Genomic DNA, 11566 nt, shown 5'->3' on the forward strand with positions numbered 1-11566 from the left:
TGATCAACGATGGAGAAAGGCTGAATTCCCCTTTTTCTTCTCTCATACTGTAAAGAAATCAGTTCTTATCATTGCATAATAGATAATGCATGTGTGTTTGTACATCTTTGCATGATCTTGTGAGAGTGAGAATTACTTCTTCTCACTCTCAGGTTGATTGTAATTGAGCTCTTCCCTAAGGAACTTGGGTTGAGCAGAAATACATTCCTTGGGGGGGGGGGGGGGGGGGTTGCCCATCTTCAACCCTCAATCTTGTCTCCATTACTTTTACATTTTCATGGCTGTAATTTTGTGAGTAATTTTCATTTTCAGCTTTAAGTGTTCATTCTCTTTTATATTAAATCTCGAAAACAAGCAAATATCATAATTGTTAAGCATACTACGTTGTTCGGGGCGTTTACAGTGGTATCAGAGCTTTGGCTCGGTCCTCACCCCCAACACTGGTAGTGCTTACAACTATAAGTTTGTTTGTTTTCAGCCCTTGCACTGAGTGCTTGAGCATATATTTTTTTTCTTTAGTCTCAATGGATCAATCGAGTGCTATCCTTCAAGCCATTCAAAGTCTTAGAGAGGAGAATCAGCAAATTCGTGAGCAACTTCTCAAACTAGAAAAAGTTGAGAATCCCAAAGAATTCAAGGAAAGAAGCCCATCTACTTCAAGGAGACAAAGCCATACCAATGAAAGGAGCCGATCAAGAAGTCCAACTACTTCTAAGAGGCAGTCCCATTCTACTTCAATACAAAGAAAGAGATCGCGTCGAAGCTCATCCTCTTCTTCAAAGTCATCTGGCACCTATTCTGATGGATCCTCTTCTAGTAATGAAGAGTCACACCCTTCTCGTGGAAGACCTCATCATCGTCAAAGGCGTCGACATTCTTCACCCTCATCTCCATCTTCATCCCCATCAAGCACTTCATCATCTTCAACCTCAAGATCCGAGTATGGACGAAGGCATAAGAAGAAGAAGAAGACTAAGTCACTATCTCAACTTGAAAAGAAGATCAAGTTCAGTATGTATGATGGTTCCCGAAATCCTGATCTTCTTCTAAAGTTTATTCGTCAATTTCAAATTTTGTATGCTCGTGACAAGTATAAAGAAAAAGAAAAGATTAAGTTTGCAGCTTTACATTTAACCGACTTAGCCCATACTTGGTGGACGGGGTTGGAATATGATCATGCTGCCCCAAAATCATGGCGGTCCTTTGTTCGCCTGATACAAAGCCAATTTCTTCCTGTTCATTTCAAAAGAGATGTAAAAATGGAATGGGATCGGCTTTGGCAAAGGAAAAATGAGTCACTTGGTGACTATACTAAGAGATTTTGGGAGCTACTTTTGAAGGTCCAACATTTCAAGAAGATCAGCAGTTCGGAAAAGCTTAGGAAGTTTCAAGGAGGTTTGCATTTTAAACTTCGTACTGCTCTTAATCATTATCATTGTTCTAGTCTCAGGGAACTCATTGACCATGCTGAGACATGGGAAATGGAGCACAATGGCAACAAATCATTCCAAAAGAATGATAAGAAGAGAGTAGCTGATGATGAGGAGTATTCAGCCCCAAATGAAGGACAAAAACAGTGGCAAAAGCAGCCATCAAATCAAAAGAAGATGAAGCCCTATGCACCTGCTAATGCTCCTCAATTTCGCTCCAATCTATACCCACAAGCAAAGCAACTTTCCGAAGAAGAAAAGCAACGCTTCATGAAAGAAGGGAAGTGCTTTAAATGTGGACAAACAGGCCACATAGCAAAGCAATGTCCAAACAAGGGACAAAGCAAGGTTTCTGACAACAAGCCTAAGTCGCCAGTGAAAATCAATGCTATCAGTGATGTAGTTGCAAACACAACTCACACTCTAGAGACGCGCAAATTATTAAAAGCTTGGGGACAGTTGCAAGGTAAGCAAGCACTATTCTTGATAGATCTTGGGGCGAATGAAAATATCATTTCCTTGCAATTAGCTAAAGAGCTTGGATTAAAGAACGAAGAGATGGACACTCCGGCAGAAGTTCGCCAAGCTTTAAATGCTGATGAAGGTGACACAGTGAAGACTGTGATACCCTACATTGGCAAGCTCAAGTTTCAAATTCAAGGCTACAGTGACGAAGATACCTTCTGTATCGGAGACCTTGATGGTTGTGATGTGATTCTTGGCATGCCCTGGAATCATAGAGTAGATTCAACCATTTTCTCTCAGAAAAAGAAGGTAGAACTCACCAACAAAGGCAAGAAGTACGAGATCCAAGCTGGAGTTTCTGGAGACACCATACCTATGGTAAGCCATATGCAAGTCTCTAGAGCAATTAAGGATTGTGTTCAATGTTGTCTGCTTTATGTCACTGATGTAAAAGATAATATGAATGCTGAAAACCAAGAGCAACTTCAGCTCTTGGAAAAGTATAAAGATTGTTTTTCGGAAGATCTTCCTTATCAGCTTCCCCCAGAAAGACCAGAAGACCATCATATTGATATTATTCCGGGCAGTTCTCCTCCTAATATAGCACCATACCGTGTGAGCCGTCCTCAACAAGAAGAAATCAGAAAGCAAGTCGAAGACCTACTCAACCGTGGGCTAATTAGGCCAAGTAGCTCACCATTTTGTTCACCGGTTCTTCTTGTTCAAAAGAAAGATGGCACATTCAGGATGTGCATTGATTATCGAGCCCTCAACAAAATCACTGTGAAGAATCGGTTTCCTATTCCCAGAATTGACGACATTTTGGATCGTCTAGGAGGCTCAAAGGTTTTCAGCCGCATTGATCTAAAGAGTGGTTATCATCAAATTAGGGTAATACCACAAGATGTACACAAAACTACTTTCCGCACTTCATACGGTCTTTATGAATTCTTGGTGGTTCCTTTCGGATTAACCAATGCACCAGCCACCTTTAATCGAATGATGGAGCGCATCTTTAGAGAGCATCGACAATATGTCGGTACTTTCTTTGATGATATTCTTGTCTTTAGCAAGAATGAAGAGGAGCATCATCAACACTTGGTAATTGTTCTACAATTACTACAACAAAATCAACTCTTGGTAAATGGTAAAAAGAGTGAATTTTTCATGCATAAAATAAATTACCTTGGGCATCTCATCTCTTTTGAAGGGATTCAGATGGATCCTGAAAAGATCAGGATAATCCAAGAATGGCCTCATCTTCGTGATGTACATGAGGTGCGATCGTTTCTTGGCTTATGTTCTTACTACCGCCGCTTCATCAAGCATTTTGCACATATGGCTTCTCCACTTCATGACCTTACAAAGAAGAAGATCTCTTTCCAATGGAAGGAAAAAGAGAATGCAGCCTTCACAAGGCTGAAAACAGCTCTTACTTCTGGACCTGTTCTTATCATTCCAGATCTGGTAAAACCATTTGTGGTGGAAGCAGATGCTTGCAGTGATTGTATTGGTGTAGTGCTAAATCAAGAAGGCCATGCCGTAGCCTTTGAAAGCCGCCGTCTAAATGATGTGGAGAAAAGGTATGACATTTATGAAAAGGAGCTCTTAGCAGTGGTTCATGCTTTAAAGATATGGAAACATTATCTTTTAGGCAATGAATTCCTTATTAAAACCGATCATCAAAGCTTGAAGTATTTCAAGACTCAAAAGCATTTGCAGGAGAAATATGCAAGATGGGAAAATTTCTTGTCTATGTTTCATTTTCAAATTATGTACACTCCAGGGAAACAAAATGTAGTTGCTGATGCACTTTCTAGAGTGCCTCGCATTGCAACTATTACAGTGGCTCATCATGAAGATTTTCAAACGATGAAGAATACTTATGATGAAGATACTGATTTTGCAGCAATTTGGTCAAATTTACAGCAAGGAGGTTCTCATCCAGATTATTCCATCAAGGACGGTTACCTTCTCATGAACAATCGCCTTTGTGTCACTCTTCCTGTTCGACAAAAGGTGCTTAAAGAAAGTCATGAACCCCCTTATGCAGGGCATAGAGGGAGGGTAGCCACTCTAAGTGCAATTGAGCGCTACTTTTATTGGCCAACATTACGAAAAGATACACATAACTTCATTGAGGCTTGTATGGTATGCCAAAAATCCAAATATGATAGGCAGAAGATTCCAGGATTGTTGCAACCTCTTCCAGTGCCCAAAGATCCATGGGAATCTATCACAATGGATTTCATCTCAGGTATTCCAAAAACACCTCAAGGTCATGATATGATTTGGGTCATAATTGATAGATTCAGCAAACAATCACATTTTATTCCATGTCATAAAACATTGAAATCCGCACAAGCTGCAAGACTTTTCATTCAACATATCTTCAGATTACATGGTATGCCTTCTGAGATCATTTCAGATAGAGACTCCAAATTCACAAGTAACTTTTGGCGTGCTTTATTTGAGAATTTGGGAACCACTTTAAAGTTCTCCTTAGCTTTTCATCCACAAATTGACGGCCAAACAGAGGTGATGAATCTCACTCTTTTGGATATGTTGAAAGCTTATGTTAGTGAACATAAGTCACAATGGGAGAAATATCTTCCATTATTGGAGTTTTCTTACAACAATACAGTGTATGAGTTTGCTTCAGATTTAAAAACCACAATGGATCAAGTTCGAGCCACTATCAAAGTTTCCCAAGAGCGACAAAAGAAGCAAGCAGATAAACGAAGAAGACCTTTGGCTTTTGAAAAAGGTCAATATGTCTTGCTAAAGTTTGATAAAAGCAGGCTCAAACAAGGTTCTGGTCAAAATTCATCTTTTCCAAAGCTCTCCAGTAGATACTTTGGACCCTTCAAAGTGATTGAGAAAATAAATGAAGTTTCTTATCGACTTGAGCTTCCTACTCATTGGAAAATACACAATGCTTTTCATGTAAGTTTGCTAAAACCTTACATAGGACCAGAACCAAAGGAACCCATTACTGAAGATCCCCCAGAAGTTGAAGAAACAGAGCAACTCTTGGAACCTGAAAAGATTTTGTTTCTCAAGGATCGAACCACGAGAAGTGGCCTTGTGACACGAAAATTCTTACTAAAATTCAAGAATCTACCCACAACAGATGCACAGTGGGTAGATGAAAAATTCATGAAGGATTACCCAAATATTCTACAGCAATATCAAGAAGCTTTTCAGCTGAGGACAGCTGAATAAAAGCCAGAGGGCTGTCACAACTCTATAGAAACAGAATTTGTATCCTTTTTCATTAATTTGTCTATATAATGATTTATTAAATTTATTTCCTTTGCACTAATTAGATATAAAGAAAAGTGCATTGGAGCTGGCCACTGATGAGTGGTCACAGGTTATGGTGGACCCACGCGGTGGGTTAGAGAAAAGATAGTTCACACTTCCACCTATATGACCCGATTGGGCGCCTGTGACTAGAACTCACGTATATCAGGGTTAGACTCGCACACAGAAAGGATTGATGCCTTGAAGTGTGGGCTAGATCCACCAGAACAAACAGTTACAATCAACAAGATGGCATGATCATGAAATGCTTGTATAATATGCATGTGTGGGCTGAAAGCTTGAAATGCACATTTCTTTGCATAGGAAAGTCACATGAAGATTCGGATACCATTTTTGTGATGTACACGAAAAAAGCTTTCATATGACACCCATATTGGGGGGGTCCCTAAATTTTAGGAGATCCCTAAATTTTAGGAGGTCCCTAAATTTGAGGAGCCTCAAATTAGCCTAAAAATGCTAGTCCTAAAAAATAGGGATGTCATTCTAAAAATAGTAAGTTCTGTACTCTGACTGTGCTTACTAAATTTGGTTGTTTCTATTCTTGACAGTATTCAACCCAAAAAGGAAGGCCATAGAGAAGAGACAAGTGTCAAGACACTTGTCACACAAGTTTCCAAGTGTCCCACCACTTGTCACTTCTCATGACATGTGGCTGGACACTTGTCTTGTGCTACTCCACTTTCCCCTTTTGTACTAGCTCTCCCCTCTCCTATAAATAAGAGCTCGTTTTTCTTCATTGATCATCATTTTTCTTTGCTGTAAACTCATGTACAACACCCACAGATAGCCAGAAACTGGCCCCATCCATCCCCATCATCATCCCCCACTTCTCCATTATCAAATTCCTCCATATTCCCTCTTCTATCACTGTTGTTTTACAAGACAGCAAGCCTGTAAATTCATTACAGCACCTCCTTCTTGAGTTCTTTCTTCCATTTTAGCTACAAGAAGCAAGCTCTATCCATGTACTGCTGATCAACGATGGAGAAAGGCTGAATTCTCCTTTTTCTTCTCTCATACTGTAAAGAAATCAGTTCTTATCATTGCATAATAGATAATGCATATGTGTTTGTACATCTTTGCATGATCTTGTGAGAGTGAGAATTACTTCTTCTCACTCTCAGGTTGATTGTAATTGAGCTCTTCCCTAAGGGACTTGGGTTGAGCAGAAATACATTCCTTGGGGGGGGGGGTTGCCCATCTTCAACCCTCAATCTTGTCTCCATTACTTTTACATTTTCATGGCTGTAATTTTGTGAGTAATTTTCATTTTCAGCTTTAAGTGTTCATTCTCTTTTATATTAAATCTCGAAAACAAGCAAATATCATAATTGTTAAGCATACTACGTTGTTCGGGGCGTTTACACAACTCTTCCTTCCCATGAGGGTTGATCTTTTCATTAAAAATGACTGTGGGCAAGGGCACCTTATAACCATACAAAGCCTCAAAGGGTGAAACTCCTATGCTCACATGAGTGGAATTATTATAAGCAAACTCAGCCAAGTGTAACCAAGAATCCCATGAGGTTTGGACATCATAGCAAAAATGGCGAAGATAAGTCTCCAACCATTTATTAACTCTCTCTGTCTGTCCATTAGTTTGGGGATGATAAGCCGTAGATGGAGCCAACTTAGTACCCATAGATGTAAATACCGCTTGCCAAAAGTTACTCATAAACTTTGAGTCCCTATCATGGACAATCACCTGCGGTAATCCATGTAATCTGAAAATATGCTCCATAAATTGGTTGGCCACTTGAGAAGCAGTAAACTGAATTTTTGTTGGGATAAAATGAGCTGCTTTGGTGAGTCTGTCAACCACCACATAAATACTATTCCACCCCTTCTTGGTAGTAGGTAAGCCAGTGATAAAGTCCACAGTAATATGAGTCCATTTACCCGTAGGAATAGGCAATGGCTGCAACAAACCTCCTGGCTTATGGGTGCTATCCTTATTTTGCTGACAAGGCATACACTTCATAACGAAGTCCTTGACATCTTTCCACAGTCCTTTCCAATAAAAGCCCTTGCTGATCTTGTCATAAGTCTTGAAAACTCCCAAATGTCCAGCTAAAGGTGAAGAATGCAACTCCTCCATAATTTTTCACTTGAAAGAAGAAGTAGAGGGAATAACAATCTTGCCCTTCCACCAAATAAGACCATTTTTAAGCTCGTAATGTGAGTTTTCTTCCATAAGACCTTGCTGTAATTTCTGAAAGATTTGGCTGAATTCCTCATCTAAGAGATATGCTTCTTGTAGCTCTTCAATCCAATCACTATGTAATTCTGTCATGGCTGATACTTTGCAGGCCCACATACGAGAAAGAGAATCAGCCACTATGTTATCTTTGCCCCTTGTATGAGTGATGTCAAAGTCATAATTTTGTAATGTTGCTACCCATCGTCTTTGCTTTGGAGTGAGATTTGACTGAATAAGGAAATACTTGAGTACCCGATGATCACTATGTACTCTGAACCGGCTGCCATATAAGTAATGGTGCCATTTCTTGATTGCATGCAGAATAGTCAACATTTCCTGGTCATAAACATTCATGGCCATCTCCTTATCAGTAAGCTTACGGCTTTCAAATGCAATTACTCCATGCTCCTGAAGCAAAACAGCCCCAATGCCATGGCCACTAGCATCACACTGTATAGTAAACTCTTTAGAGAAATCCGGGCATACAAGAATAGGAGCAGAGGTAAGTAATTCCTTTAACTAGTTAAAGCTGCTATTTGCAAACAAGAGCATCCCAAAAGAAAGCCTCTTTCTTCAACCTGTCAGTTAAAGGGGCTGCAATTGCCGCATAATGCTTTATAAATCTGCGATAGAATGAAGGTAGACCAAGAAATCCTCTAAGAGAGGTAGTAGTAGTAGGCGTTGGCCAATCTTTTATGCATTGCACCTTCTTGGGATCAGCCTGTATTCCTTTTTCACTGACTATATGTCCCAAGTATTCCACTTCAGTCTACATGAAAGAACACTTTTTCTCCTTAGCAAAAAGCCTATGATGTCTCAACACATCAAAAACTTTCCTCATATGCGACAAATGATCCTGTAAAGTCTTGCTATAGATCAAAATGTCGTCAAAGAACACCAGGACAAACTGAAAGAGGAAAGGTTGCAGAATCTTATTCATCAGGCTTTGAAAGGTAGCTGGAGCGTTTGTAAGGCCAAATGGCATCACCAAGAAATGGTAGAGCCCACGATCAGTCCTAAAAGCAGTCTTGACCTCATCACCCTCTCTCATACGGATCTGATGATACCCTGATCTCAAATCAATCTTCGTGAAGAATCGAGCCCCCTTAAGCTCATCAAGCAAATCATCTATCCTGGGTATAGGATACCTGTTCTTCACTGTTATCTTATTGAGATCCCTGTAGTCAATGCACATTCTGAAAGATCCATCTTTCTTTTTGACTAACAGGACTGGGGATGCATAAGGTGAAGAACTTGGTTCAATGAATCCCATTTCAAGAAGCTCTTTGATTTGCTTGGCTACTTCCTCTCGTTCACATTTTGATAGTCTGTAAGGTGACTTATTGATTGTCTTTGAGTTGGGTTCCAAATCAATGGGGTGATCCACCGCTCTCTTAGGAGGCAATGAAGTAGGTACTTCAAATAAATCTCTATACTCCTCAAGAAGAGCTGTCAAGGCTGGATGGTTTGCTGAATTGTTGGGCTGATCCTGTGTTTCTTTGTTCAAATGCAATACAAATATCTGTGAGCGCTTTTTGTGCTCTTTCTTGAGTTGTTGAATGGTGATAAGCTGAAAATCAGATCTACTAGGGATTCCCTGTAAACGGATGAGCTGTCCATTGGAGAAAAAATCCATATATAGCTGTGAGAAATCCATAGTAATCCTGCCTAAGGTCATCAACCAATCACAACCAAGTACAATATCTATGGGCCCCATTTCCAAAGTGATCACGTTTACTTTGACTTCAAAATTTTCAGCCATCTGCAAAGAAACCTATGGGCAAATCTGTGTGCTGGTTTCCTCTTCACCATTAGCCACTTGTACTCGAATGGGCTGCTGTAAGTTGGTGGGAACACAATTCAACTTGTACATAATAGATTTATTGACAAAACTGTGAGTACTGCCACTATCTATCAAGATGAACACTGGCTTTCCACATATGCTTCCCTTCATACGAAGTGTATTAGGGCTCTTAGATCCCATCCAAGCATCCATAGAGATAGAACAATTAGTGGCAGCAGGCAACTCATTACAAAATCCACCAGGATCAAATGGGATATCACCGCCTGGATCAAAAGGAAAAGAGTCAGATGGATCATAGAAGTACTCTTGTCCACCATCATCCTCGAAATCTTCATTTTCAGCATTGATTGTGACTGCATTAACTTCATCTATGTCATTTTCAAAGTCCTCAAGAACTAGCATACTCTGAAACTTTGGCTTAGCATTTTTGTATACACACTTTGAAGCATGGTCAGGAGTATACTTTTCTCCACACTTGAAGCATAAGCCTTTATCCTTTCTTTCCTTGTAAAGATCCATGGGAATATTTCTGGAATTTGTATTGGCTGAAGTGGACTTAGGCTTATTGTCACCTTGCTTAAATTCAACCTTTGGACTGTTTGCTGTCCTGAAATTGCTTTGAAGCCTAGAAGCATTAAATGGAGGATAAGTTGGTATCTGTAAGCTCCCGCTAGGCATATAATTGCTGCCATAATTGTTACCAACTTGCCCTTGCTTTAAAACAGTCCTTGGCTGTCCATAACTTGGCTGAAATGAAGACTCTTTCCTATACTTTCTTCCATAGCGCTCTGCAAGCTCAATAGCCTTGAAAAGTGAAGAAGGATTCTGTGCCATAACATCAACTGACAAGGATGGTTCTAAACCATACATAAACTTGTGTAACTTGGCCTCATCACTAATGTTTTCCACATACATGGTCAAGTTGAGGAATTGGTTTGTATATTCTCTTACACTTAGGCCCCTTTGTTCCAAACCATACCATCTTCGTTCTAACTTCTCTTTTTCAAGAGGTGAAACAAAGACTTCAGCCATAAGTGCCTTGAAAGCTTCCCAATTCTCAATAAGTACATTCTCTTTTTTGATATACCTCCACCAAGTGTGGGCAAATCCTTCTAAGTGCAAGGAGGCAAAGTGTATCTTCATATCATCAGTTTTAGGGAATATGTCAAAATAAGACTCCATCTTAGAGGTCCATTCCTCTAATTCTGATGGTGAAGATGACTGGCCATTGAATTTGGATAAAACAATTTTGTCCTTGAATTCTCTATCATGAAAGGGTTGTTGTCCCAAAACTGGCTGATCAGGATTTCTAAGTACAGAACCCCCAAATTGAGACTGAAATCTTCCAACAGATGGCTGAGAATTACCATGTAATCTTCCTGTTGGTAAGGCACCCCTGGAATTCTGAGTATGCAGTCCAAAAGTTTGAGTATTGGCTCCATTCAAACTGCCCAAATAGTCATCATACCTTTGTGAAGCTTCTCCTACTTCATACTGACTATTTGGTATGCCTCTTCTTCCAATGATCCCATCTCCATGACCATTTTGGTTGGATGGCTGAAGTGGGACTGAAGGGTCACTGTTTGAACAAGCCTTCTCATTGGCTTCTTTTGATCCCGTTTGTGACTGCATTAATTGAGAGAATTTTGCCATAAGTTGAGCATTAGATTCTACTAATTTATCAATGGAAGCCTTGGTTTGGGTAGTTGATTCCATCAACTTCTCAACAGTAGACTTCATTTGACCATGAGATAGAATCATCTGCTCCATTGCTGTCAAAATGGCCTCATGACGTTCCCTATGTCTCAGTTCATGGACACACAGAGTATCATTGAGTATACTGATCTCTCCTTTTTGTTGAAGCTCTTCAGGGTTCTCTTGAAGTGTGCTTTCCATCATGGAATCCCTGATTTGCTGTGCATAGTCCTCCTGGACCTTATTTTTGCCTTTATGTCTTGCCATAATAGTGCAGTCCTGCAGTACCCCCTGTCAGTAAAACGGCTATAACTTTGGCTAGAAAACTCCGATTGCAAAACTTTTTTGTGCGAATCGAAGCTAACAATGCCCTCTTCGAGATGAGCTATAGCATTCTATAACAAGTTTAGGATATAAAATTCTGTAACTGAATTTCAGAGTCTGAACTGTCCAGACCTGCACCCTGTTTAGACCTGTAAGTGCCATGTTTTGACCCTGTAATGCAAGAGAGTAATCTCAAATGGCTACCAAACCCTGCAAAGGGGTATATAGGACCTGTGGGTACCCTGTAGTACCTGCACCTGTGCTTCAGTATCAAAGGGTGTACGTGTATCCTCCTGTAAATACCCTGTGGGTAACCTGTAA

The sequence above is a fragment of the Lygodium microphyllum genome, chromosome 30 (genome assembly GCF_053477565.2).
Source record: "Lygodium microphyllum isolate KBCC chromosome 30, Lygodium_microphyllum_v1.1.10, whole genome shotgun sequence".
In the NCBI taxonomy this organism is placed as follows: domain Eukaryota; kingdom Viridiplantae; phylum Streptophyta; class Polypodiopsida; order Schizaeales; family Lygodiaceae; genus Lygodium; species Lygodium microphyllum.